Genomic DNA, 12,785 nt, shown 5'->3' with positions numbered 1-12,785 from the left:
GGGACCTCGGCGCCATGAGGCAGCGGCGCTAACCCACTGGGCAACCCTTTCACAGGGCAGACACAGGCACGATGGGCCGAACAGCCTCCTTCGCTGTAGGACGCGGTGACAAATCTGCAAGACATTTTAAACCGGGTGGGTCCCAGGTTCGATTCCGGCTTGGGTCACTGTCTGTGCGGAGTCTGCACATCCTCCCAGTGTGTGTGTGGGTTTCCTCCGGGTGCTCCGGTTTCCTCCCACAGTCCAAAGATGTGCAGGTTAGGTGGATTGGCCATGATAAATTGCCCTTAGTGTCCAAAATTTTCCCTTAGTGTTGGGTGGGGTTACTGGGTTATGGGGATAGGGTGGAGGTGTTGACCTTGGCTGGGGTGCTCTTTTAAAGAGCCAGTGCAGACACGATGGGCCGAATGGCCTCCTTCTGCACTGTAAATTCTATGATAATCTATGAAAAAGACAAAGGGAATATAAATGGTGATGGTAATGACGAAGAAGGGTGCTGACAGTGGCGCATTAAGAGATCAGAATGTGCTAATGGCAGAACAGTAAGCAGTGTGTCAAAGGGCAACATGGAATAGGGAACAGATAGCCCAAGTAGGGTGGGATGGAGGAAGGGGGGGGGTTCAATGGTGAGGGAGAAACGGATCGATGGAAGAAATTAAAGTAAATTGATAGAAATAAAAATGTGGTGAAGGTGGAGGAGAGAGTTCACAGTCTGAAGTTGTTGAACTCTATGTTAAGTCCGGAAGGCTGTAAGGTGCCTGATCGGAAGATGAGCTGCTGTTCCTCCAGTTTGCGCTGGGCTTCACTGGAACATTGCAGCAGGTCAAAGACGGACATGTGGACGTGGGAAATGGCAGCGACAGGGGAGTTTGGGTGCTGCTTGCGGACGGACCGACGGTGTTCTACAAAGCGGTCGCCCAGTCTGCGTTTAGTCTCTCCTTTCGAGGAGGTTCCTTGCGGAATTCTTTACAATAAAAAGGAAAAGAAGGCTTGCATTTTATAGCGTCACTTATGGCGACTGGACTTCTCGCAACACTTTACAGTCAACAAATAACTTTTTGGGGGGAAGCAGAGTTCAAGTCCCACTCCAGGACTTGGTGGCCATAGAAGGTCAGTTCGTAATGTGGCCAAACAGGTTTGATTATCGGCCTTTAAGTCCCTCCTATACACCTGATGACAGACGGTAAAAGTGAGAGTTGCCTGGTCAGCCAGGCAGCAGGTGGCAACAGCAAACCACTGCTTAACTTTGCCAGACGTCACCATGGACCAATCCAATGGAAACTCTGGTCGGCAACGCCCTTTTAGGGCATGATATCGGGAGGAGGAGTCAATGTTGTCACTGCGGCCATTCTGCCACAAATCAATCGCCCACAAACGGCAATGTGATAGCGGTCAGTTTGTGTTTCCTGATGTTGACTGAGGGATCGATATCGGCCAACAACCCCTGCTCGTTTTCCAAAATGGCGCCGTGGGATCTTATATGTCCACGCGACAGGGCCTCAGTCTAAAGTCTCATCAGAAAGGAGCACCTCCGACAGTACAGCACTCCTTCAGTACTGTCGACTTAGATTTCTGAGTCAGGTTCTCGGACTGGAACTAGAACACAAAATCTTACAAATCGGAATCATGGGAGCTGCCAAAGTGAGCTCCCACTTGACCATGACAAAGCATTCTCCTGGTGGGTAGCGCCAAGTCTAAAGTCATTTAAAAAAATTCATCACTTACGGGATGTAAACGGGATGTCGCTGGTTAGGCCCAGCATTTATTGCCCACCCCATAGCTGCCCTGGAGAAGGCGGGGGTGAGCTGCATGCGACAGCACCTCAGTCTCACAGCGCCTGGGGCCTGGGTTTGATTCTGATCTTGGGAGACTCTGTGTGTGTGTGCGCGCAGTTTGCAAGCTCTCACTTCCGGTGGCAGTATGTAGGGGGAAGACATGCACAAGGTGGCAACTGCTAGGGTACTGTATTTCTAGCCCTTTTCGCCCTGTTGCTGGGGGAGAGGGTTACGGTTGCATGTGTTTTTGACTATGTATTGTGCTCTATGTACATTGAAGCATGAAGCATTTGTTTTATATTATTTAATTATGTTATTTTGTTATCATGAAAAATTTCTTAATAAAAATATTTTAAAAAATTAGTTTGCAAGTTTCACCAGGCATGCATTGGACATGCTCAATTACCCCTTAGTGTCCAAAAGGTTAAGCGGCATTATGGGGCTATGGTCATAGGTCGTGGATGTGGGCCTAGGTAGGATGCTCTTTCAGAGGGTCGGCGCAGACTTGATGGGCCGAATGGCCTCCGTCTGCACTGTAGCGATTCTATTATTCTATGAGGCCCTTCGAGTCTGCTCCACCATTCATTATGATCATAGCTGATCATCCAACTCGGTAACCTGTTCCCACTCCCCCCCTCGCATATCCTTTGACCCCTTTCGCCCCACGAGCTATACCTAACTCCTTTTCGAAAATAAACGGGTATCCAAATTGGAACAGAAAACCGAGACGGGTGCGTTTAACCGGTGCGCGCAGTGCCGGGAAACACCATGCTATCTAATGGGACTCTGTTGAGTGAATTCCTCGCCTAGGCAGCACTTAGTCCCGTCTCCTGCACTGAGGAGCTCCGCTCGCCATTTAGAAATGGGGTGCCGATCTCTCGACCCCCCTGACACGACCCCCGAACCTCCCCAAAGCCCTAACTCACCTATAAGGGCGTCCTCGGGGCCCCTGCACCCTACCCCACACCACAGGACACCCATGGGCCCGTTCCCCGGCGTGGGAAAAATGCAAGCCTGGCACCTTGACGCTGCCAGCCTGGGACCCTGGCAGTGCCAGTTGACGGTGCCACTGGGACACCGTGGCACTGCCCAGCAGTGCCAGGCTGCCACCCTGCCCAGGGCGCAACCACCTGTGGGCTCCCATCTTCTGGGAGACCCTCCACGAGTGCCGTTCCACCTGGTCCCTGTTTGTGGAGACCAGAACTGAACGGCGCTCGTCCGAGGTCCCGAGGCAAAGGGGTTAGATACCAATGCCTCGGGTTGATTAGGGGATATTAGATTGAAGCTAGCTGTCTCACTCTAATATGCAGCTTTGCAAAATACACGTTTGATCTCATGAGGCGTATCAAGCCAGGTAGATCCCGGAACAGGGATCTCTGGCCATCTACCAGCTGTGCCGCATTTTGGGTGCAACGCGGCTGGTAGATGACGCCCAAAATGTTTTGGCCTCGACCGCTTTCTGTGCTAGCAAATTCCACGGACTCTCTGGGTGAAGAGATTTCTCCTCATCTCTGTCCTAAATGGTCTACCCTGTATCCTCAGACTGTGACCCCGGGTTCTGGCCTCCCGTCGCCATCGGGAACATCTTTCCTGCACCTACCCTGTCCCAGTCCTGTTAGAATTTTACAGGTTTCACCTTGCAAGCTTGGCAACGAAACAGAGCACATCAAAGTTGTCCTGCGGGACAATGGCTGCCCTCGGCCTGAACACTGTTCTCATTGTGTTGCAGCAACTCTCCAGTGGCCAAAGGCTGATGGTTCCACCATCAATAAGATGCATTTGGGTCAGTGTCAGCCATCCAGTTTAGTATTTTATTTATGTTTAGCTTTCTTGAACTGCTGCAATCTATGAGGTGTAGGTACACCCAGAGTGCTGTTAGGGAGGGAGCGATTTCCAGGATTTTGACCCAGCGACAGTGAGGGTGGTGAGTGAGTTGGGGGGAACCTCCAGGTGGTGGGGTTCCAAGGCATCTGCTGCTTTTGTCTTTCTACATGGTAGTGGTCAGGGTGCTGTCTGAGGAGCCTTGGTGAGTTCATAGAATCATAGAATTTACAGTGCAGAAGGAGGCCATTCGGCCCATCGAGTCTGCACCGGCTCTTAGAAAGAGCACCACACCCAAGGTCCACACCTCCACCCTATCCCCATAATCCAGTAACCCCACCCTACACTAAGGGCAATTCTGGACACTATGGGCAATTTAGCATGGCCAATCCATCTAACCTGCACATCTTTGGACTGTGGGAGGAAACCGAAGCACCCGGAGGAAACCCACACACACACGGGGAGGACGTGCAGACTCCGCACAGACAGTGACCCAAGCCGGGAATCGAACCTGGGACCCTGGAGCTGTGAAGCAATTGTGCTATCCACAATGCTACCGTGCTGCCCTTGTGCATCTTGTAGATGGTACTTCATGGCTGTGCTGTACGTTGGTGATGGAGGGAGTGAATGTTTGTGAATGGGGCACCAATCAAGCGGGGCTGCTTTGTCCTGGGTGGTGTCGAGGTTCTCGAGTGTTGTTAGAGACGCACTCATCCAGGCAAGTGGAGAGTATTCCATCACACTCCTGACTTGTGTCTTGATGATGGTGGGCAGGCTTTGGGAGGTCACGAGGTGAGTTACTCACCGCAAGATTCCTAGCTTTTGATCTGCTCCTGTAGCCGCAGTATTTATATGGCTAGTCCAGTTCAGGGGCGAAATTCTCCAGTATCGGTGTGATGTCCGCCGACTGGCGCCCAAAACGGCGCAAATCAGTCGGGCATCGCGCCGCCCCAAAGGTGCGGAATGCTCCGCATCTTGGGGGGCCGAGCCCCAACCTTAAGGGGCTAGGCCCACGCCGGACTAATTTCCGCCCTGCCAGCTGGCGGAAAAGGCCTTTGGGGCCCCGCCAGCTGGCGCGGAAATGACATCTCCGGGCGACGCATGCGCGGGAGCGTTAGCGGCCGGTGACGGCATTCCCGCGCATGCGCAGTGGAGGGAGTCTCTTCCGCCTCCGCCATGGTGGAGACCGTGGCGAAGGCAGAAGGAAAAGAGTGCCCCCATGGCACAGGCCCGCCCGCGGATCGGTGGGCCCCGATCGCGGACCAGGCCACCGTGGGGGCACCCCCCGGGGCCAGATCGCCCCACGCACGCCCCGAGGACCCCGGAGCCCGCCTGCACCGCCTTGTCCCGCCGGTAAGAGAGGTGGTTTAATCTACGCCGGCGGGACAGGCATTTTAGCAGCGGGACTTCGGCCCATCCGGGCCGGAGAATCGCGGGGGGGGGCCACCAACCGGCGCGGCGCGATTACTGCCCCCGCCGAATATCCGGTGCCGGAGAATTCGGCAACCAGCGGGGGCGGGATTCACGCCAGACCCCGGCGATTCTCCGACCCGGCGGGGGTCGGAGAATCTCGCCCCAGTTTCTGGTCAATGGTAACCCCCTTCTGTTTGAGATGGGGCGGCAGGGGCAGGGGGCAAACACCAATGGTCCCAATGGTTACTCCAATGGGACATGATGTTTGAGAGTGATATTCCTATCAGGAATTAAGGAAATCTAGGCAGAGTTACACATTCTCCCCAGGCACCAAAAAACCTACGGCAAAATCCAACAAGCACACTACCGAGGATCTGGAAATCTGGAATACAAACAGAGAATTCTGGATAAACCCAGCGGTAGCTGTGGAGGGAGGCAACAGGGCTAAGGTTTCAGATCAAAGACACACCATCAGAACTGGAAAAATGTGAGAGATGTAAGAGGATTCTCTTAAGGTTAATGTGCAGGTACAGTCGGCAGTTAAGAAGGCAAATGCAATGTTAGCATTCATGTCGAGTGGGCTAGAATACAAGACCAGGGATGCACTTCTGAGGCTGTATAAGGCTCTGGTCAGATCCCATTTGGAGTATTGTGAGTAGTTTTGGGCCCCGTATCTAAGGAAGGATGTGCTGGCCTTGGAAAGGGTCCAGAGGAGGTTCACAAGAATGATCCCTGGAATGAAGAGCTTGTCGTATGAGGAACGTTTGAGGATTCTGGGTCTGTACTCGTCGGAGTTCAGAAGGATGAGGGGGGATCTTATTGAAACTTACAGGATACTGCGAGGCCTGGATAGAGTGGGCGTGGAGAGGATGTGTCCACTTGTAGGAAAAACTAAAACCAGAGGGCACAATCTCAGGCTAAAGGGACGATCCTTTAAACAGAGATGAGGAAGAATTTCTTCAGCCAGAGGGTGGTGAATCTGTGGAACTCTTTGCCGCAGAAGACTGTGGAGGCCAAATCACTGAGTGTCTTTAAGACAGCGATAGATAGATTTTTGATCAATAAGGGGATCAGGGGTTATGGGGAGAAGGCAGGAGAATGGGGATGAGAAAAATATCAGCCATGATTGAATGGTGGAGCAGACTCGATGGGCCGAGTGGCCTAATTCTGCTCCCATGTCTTATAGTCTTAGACAATTACAGAGCCAGGGAAAAGAGGGAAGTGTAAAAGGGAAGGTCTGTGATCGGGTAAGAGGCAGGAGAGACTAAATGACCAAAAGGATGATGCAAAAGATGGCAGTGAAACCAGGAAAGAAACACAGGAGGAGATGGAGTTGAAATCAGCCATGATTGAATGGCGGAGTGGACTCGATGGGCCGAATGGCCTTACTTCCGCTCCTATGTCTTATGGTCTTATGGTCTTATGTAAATGGGAAAAGCAGATCAACAGCAAAAGAATCGCTGCAAAACGTGGCGTAGTAGTAATGTCACTGGACTTGTAATTTTGATGCTCTGGGGACATGGGTTCAAATCCCACCACGGCAGCTGGTGGAGATTAAATTCAATGAATAAAATTTGTAATTGAAAGCCAGTCTATGTTATGGTGACCATGACAACCATCAGCGATTGTCGTAAAAACCCATCTGCTTCGCTAATGACCCATTATATTCCATGCCTGGGCCGATAAAGGCAGGTGTCCCCTCTTAAAAACCATCTTATCTACCTGTCCTGCTGCCTTCCCCTGGGGCTGGTGGACATGCTGGGGGAAAGGCAATTATGATGCGATGAGGCAAGACTTAGGATGCATCGGATGGAGAGGAAAACTGCAGGGGATGGCCACAATGGAAATGTGGAGCTTGTTCAAGGAACAGCTACTGCGTGTCCTTGATAAGTATGTACCTGTCAGGCAGGGAGGAAGTGGTCGAGCAAGGGAACCATGGTTTACTAAAGCAGTCGAAACACTTATCAAGAGGAAGAAGGAGGCTTATGTAAAGATGAGACATGAAGGTTCAGTTAGGGCGCTCGAGAGTTACAATGTTGTCCCCTTGTTCAAGAAGGGGAGTAGAGACAACCCCGGTAACAATAGGCCAGTGAGCCTTACTTCTGTTGTGGGAAAAGTCTTGGAAAGGTTTATAAGAGATAGGATGTATAATCATCTGGAAAGAAATAATTTGATTAGAGATAGTCAACACGGTTTTGTGAAGGGTAGGTCGTGCCTCGCAAACCTTATTGAGTTCTTTGAGAAGGTGACCAAACAGGTGGATGACGGTAAAGCAGTTGATGTGGTGTATATTGATTTCAGTAAAGTGTTTGATAAGCTTCCCACGGTAGGCTACTGCATAAAATACAGAGGCATGGGATTCAGGGTGATTTAGCAGTTTGGATCAGAGATTGGCGAGCTGGAAGAAGACAAAGGGTGGTGGTTGATGGGAAATGTTCAGACTGGAGTCCAGTTACTAGTGGTGTACCACAAGGATCTGTTTTGGGGCCACTGCTGTTTGTCATTTTTATAAATGACCTGGAGGAGGGCGTATAAGGATGGGTGAGTAAATTTGCAGATGGCACTCAAGTCGGTGGAGTTGTGGACAGTGCGGAAGGATGTTACTAGTTACAGAGGGACATAGATAAGCTGCAGGAGCTGGGCTGAGAGGTGGCAAATGGAGTTTAATGCAGAAAAGTGTGAGGTGATTCATTTTGGAAGGAATGAAGACAGAGTACTGGGCTAATGGTAAGATTCCTGGTAGTGTGGATGAGCAGAGAGATCTCGGTGTCCATGTACATAGATCCCTGAAAGTTGCCACCCAGCTTGAGAGGGTTGTTAAGAAGGCATACGGTGTGTTAGCTTTTATTGGTAGAGGGATTGAGTTTTGGAGCCATGAGGTCATGTTGCAGCTATGCAAAACTCTGGTGCGGCCGCATTTGGAGTATTGCGTGCAATTCTAGTCGCCGCATTATAGGAAGGATGTGGAAGCATTGGAAAGGATGCAGAGGAGATTTACCGGAATGTTGTCTGGTATGGAGGGAAGATCTTATGAGGGAAGGCTGAGGGACTTGAGGCTGTTTTTGTTAGAGAGAAGGTTAAGAGGTGACTTAATTGAGGCATACAAGATGATCAGAGGATTAGATGGGGTGGACAGTAAGAGCCTTTTTCCTCGGATGGTGATGTCTAGCACGAGGGGACATAGCTTTAAATTGAGGGGAGATAGATATAGGACAGATGTCAGAGGTAGGTTCTTTACTCAGAGAGTAGTAAGGGCGTGGAATGCCCTGCCTGCAACAGTAGTGGACTCGCCAACACTAAGGGCATTGAAATGGTCATTGGATAGACATATGGACGATAAGGGAATAGTGTAGATGGGCTTTAGAGTGGTTTCACAGGTCGGCGCAACATCGAGGGCCGAAGGGCCTGTACTGCGCTGTAACGTTCTATGTTCTATGTTCTATGCGTGCCATGTCGTTACCGATGGTTGTGAAGCGGGCCATCAATGGTGGTTATAAACCCCATCTGGTTCCCCCATGGAACCACTGTCGCAGAAACCCATCTCTGGTTCACTAATGCCCCCTTAGGGGAAGGAAATCTGCCATCCTTACCTGTCCTGGCCCACGTGTAACTCCAGACCCACAGCAACGTGGTTGGCACTTAACTGCCGTGTAAGCATTGGCACAATAAAGAATACAGGAGGCCATTCAACCCTTCTCTTTCCAGCAGCAAACCAGTCGGTCCCGCTTTCTTCCCACATTCCTGCAGTTTTCATAGAATTATAGAATTCATAGAATCATAGAATTTACAGTGCAGAAGGAGGCCATTCGGCCCATCGAGTCTGCACCGGCTCTTGGAAAGAACACCCTATCCAAGCCCCACACTTCCACCCTATCCCCATAACCCAGTAACCCCATTAACACTAAGGGCAATTTTGGGACACTAAGGGCAATTTAGCACGGCCAATCCACCTAACCTGCACATCTTTGGACTGTGGGAGGAAACCGGAGCACCCGGAGGAAACCCACGCACACACGGGGAGAATGTGCAGACTCCGCACAGACAGTGACCCAAGCCGGGAATCGAACCTAGGACCCTGGAGTTGTGACGCAATTGTGCTAACCACTATGTTACTGTGCTGCCCACTGTTTTGTTTCCTCCGTCCCAGCGTTTACCCAATTCCCTTTTGAAGGCCACTGTTGAACCTCTCACCGGATCAGCAGTGGGTTCCTAACCGTAACCCTGCAAAGATTTCCTCTCGTGCCGAACAGATGAATTTGAAGAAAATATCGAAAGAGCCAGGGTTGGGTCACACTCCAATGAGCACAGTCACCCTGGAGTTATTGGATGTGGGCAGTGAGAGTACTGTAATCTCGATCCAGTGGATGAGCCTGTCAAAGTACATTGATGAAGGTCATCGAAGGGTTTCTAACACCCACCGACCCAGGGGCAAGCAGGGGTCAACATATTCAGGGTAGGGGGGTGATAAAACCTGTGGGGGGGGGGGGGGTGGAATGCACACCCATGTGGCTGTCTTGAACTTAATCAATAATTGTGATCCATGAATCAGTACACGCCCTTAGGAATGGATTTGATGCACATGTTACATAACCTTGCCAATGTTCCCATCCCTGTCCCCTACCCATCGCAGGTGGCATGGGTTTTTGCCTCAGGGGAGAACAGGCTCCAGCACCCTTTGGTTGGCCAGGCAGCCGTACGCCACCGCGTCTGAATTTAGGACAGTAAAAGCTCGGCGACTGCTGCTCCACCACATGGGGCGTCGCAACCAACCGACTGAAATGCCAGACTTCCTGGCAAAGGGAAAGTAGTTGAGGGGTGGGTAACCCCGGAATGATGCCCTACTTTGCGCCCAATGACCGACCCCACCCATCCTACCCCCCTCCTCTTCCTCTCCTCCCATGTCAATTTGAGCCCAGGGGTGCTGAGGTCAATCACAACATCCTGTAAGTTTAATGGGGCAGATGGGAGGGGAAATGACTGGAATTGGTCCAAAGAACAGTTTTGTGTGCCCGGGAGTGAAACACCAGTGGGGTATTGGTGGTGGTGTTGGTTTTTTGACCATTTCATAAGGGAGGAAGGAAGGAATGGGAGGGGGGGGGCTTTCACAGTGTGACCCAAATTGCCCCTAGGTCGTTAATAAGCAACCCACTGGGGATTGGAGGGAGGGGTGTGGGTTCCAGTGAACCACATTGGTGCACTTCGGGCGTAAGGGCAGCACGGTGGCACAGTGGTTAGCACTGTGTCCCGGGTTCAATTCGCGGCATGGGTCAATGTCTGTGCGGAGTCTGCATGTTCTCTCCGTGCCTGCGTGGGTTTCCTCCGGGTGCTCCGGTTTCCTCCCCCAGTCCAAAGACGTGCTTGTTAGGTGAATAGGACATTCTGAATTCTCCCTCAGTGTACCAGAACAGGCACCGGAGTGTGGTGACTAGGGGATTTACACAGTAACTTCATTGCAATGTTAATGTAAGCCTACTTGTGATACTAATAAATATTATTAATTATGATAAAGTTTGGAGGAAGCCCCAAAGTTGTTTGTTGTTGTTTTGGGCAGGGGAGGAGTGGGTGGGTGGGGTTCCCATTCTTAAAGGGACCAACCCACCCCACCCATCACCCCAATCACAATGAGAAAGGAAAACACGAGAGAGAGAGAATATCCAAGAAACACAAAATATACTTAACAGGCTCACGTTCTTAAAGGGACCGCTCCGACTGGCACATGAAGCGTGCAGTTGCTGCCTTGCCTGTGGCTTTAACAGCTCCGTAGCGAACCATGAACGAGCAGCCGGGAAGACGGGGAGGGACGAAAAAAAAAATCTCCGGTGAAAGATAAAAAGAAAAGTCCAATTGCGGCTAAGTGAGCGGCTCTGGCCCCAATCGCGACGTCAACGGGGAACCCCCCACAGTGACGTAATTCCAACCCCCTGTCGTCATCGGGTTGTGACGTCAGCCAGCAGCTGAGATTTGGCTACATCCAAAAGGTGCAAAACAAAAGTGACTTTCTCACCCCCCTCCTTTCCTGACTCTGCAAAAAGAAAAACTCTGCCCCCCTCCCCCTTATGATATCCCAGCCCCCTCCTCAACACAGGACCTCAGCCCCCACCCCACCCCCACCACCCTCATCATGCCCCCTTTAAGTCATTATTGAGTCATTTTTGTTGAAATGTTAATAAGATATGTGAAACATAATGCTGGGGGAGGGGGGGGTTGGGGGTGGGGGTTGAATTTATTTGCCCACCTGTTGTTATTATTTTGCAGTGTCTGCACGCCCCCCCCCCCCCCCCCCCCCCCCCCGCGACTCACGATCCCGTCAAGTTGGAGGGTGGCACGGTAGCACAGTGGTTAGCACAGTTTCCTCACAGCTCCAGGGTCCTGGGTTCGATTCGCCGCTGGGTCGCTGTCTGCGCGGAGTCTGCACGTTCTCCCCGCGTCTGGGTGGGTTTCCTCCGGGCGCTCCGGTTTCCTCCCACAGTCCAAAGGTGTGCGGGTTAGGTGGATTGGTCGCGCTAAATTGCACCCTTAGAGTCTGAAAAGGTTGGGTGGGGTTACTGGGTTAAGGGGATGGGGTGGAGGCGTGGGCTTGAGTGGAGTTCTCTTTCCAAAGGCTGGCGCAGACTCAACGGGCCAAATGCACCGAATTCTGCACTGTAAATTCTATGATTCAATGCAGTTTCTCCTCCTCAGACAGTGGATCACCCAAAGGTGCATTCCTTCAACCTGGCACTGTTCCAAGTTTGGCTAGCACCCCCCCCCCCCCCCCCCCCCACCCCACCCACCACCACTTCTGTAGAAGGGTCACACATACTCGAAACGTTAACCCTGCTTTTCTCACCACAGATGCTGCCGGACCCGCTGCGTTTATCCAGCGCTTGCTGTCTTTATGTCCCCTCCCCGTCATCCCCCCCCCCCCCCCCCCCCCCCCCCCCCGCCCCTAGTATCGGCGGGCCATCCGGCTGCAGAAGGCGTCACTTTTGTTTTTCTCTCTGTCGCTCGACCATGTGGCCCTTGCGACGGTGGCACGGTGGGGGGGGGGGTGGGGGGGGGGAGGGGGTGGAGTGGAGTGTGGGGGGGTGTAGTGGGGCGGTGGGGTGGAAATTTGGGTGGGGAGTGGGTAGATGGGACGGTGGTGTGGGGCAATAGGGAGGTGGAGTGGGGCAATGGGGGGTGGAGTGGGGCAATGGGGGCCTGGAGTGAGGGGATGGGGGGTGCAGTGGGGCAATGGGAGGTGGAGTGGGGCAATGGGGAGGTGGAATGGGGGTGGACTAGGGGTGGAGTGGGGCGATGGGGGGGTGGAGTGGGGGTGGAGTGGGGTGATGGGGGGTGGAGTGGGGGTCGAGTGGGGCAATGGGGGTGGAGTGGGGCGATGGGGGGGTGAAGTGGGGGTGGAGTGGGATGATGGGGGGTGGAGTGGGGTGATGGGGGTGGAGTGGGGCGATGGGGCTGGGGGTGATGGGAGGGTGGAGTAGGGCAATGGGGGGGTGGAGTGGGGAATGGGGAGGGTGGAGTGGGGCGATGTGAGGGTTGGGGAGGGGGTGGAGAGGGGGTGGAGTGGGGTGATGGGAGTGGGGGCAATGGGGGGTGGAATGGGGGTGGAGTGGGGGATGGAGTGGAGTGGGGTGATAGGGGGTGGAGTGGGGTGATGGGGGGTTGGGTGGGGCGATGGGGGGTGGAGTGGGGTGATGGGGGTGGAGTGAGGCGATGGGGGGTGGAGTGGGGCGATGGGGTAGGGGGTGATGGGAGGGTGGAGTGGGGCGATGGGGGGTGGAGTGGGGCGATGGG

At 52.9% G+C, this 12,785-nt stretch overlaps 1 protein-coding gene across 1 annotated transcript in view; it reads right to left on the bottom strand.

Moving 5' to 3' along the window:
- Window positions 1-11,004, bottom strand: part of LOC140404134 (uncharacterized) — a 51,990-nt gene extending 40,986 nt beyond the window's left edge. Inside the window, exon 1 of the mRNA XM_072492551.1 lies at window positions 10,697-11,004. The gene's annotated coding sequence lies outside the window, so the exon portion shown is untranslated. The remainder of the gene's footprint in view (window positions 1-10,696) is intronic.
- Window positions 11,005-12,785: the final 1,781 nt, after the last annotated feature.

This window comes from Scyliorhinus torazame, chromosome 29 (assembly GCF_047496885.1).
Source record: "Scyliorhinus torazame isolate Kashiwa2021f chromosome 29, sScyTor2.1, whole genome shotgun sequence".
NCBI classification, from domain to species: domain Eukaryota; kingdom Metazoa; phylum Chordata; class Chondrichthyes; order Carcharhiniformes; family Scyliorhinidae; genus Scyliorhinus; species Scyliorhinus torazame.
Note: the sequence above shows the minus strand (reverse complement) of the source record. Positions and strands in the feature narration are given on the sequence as shown.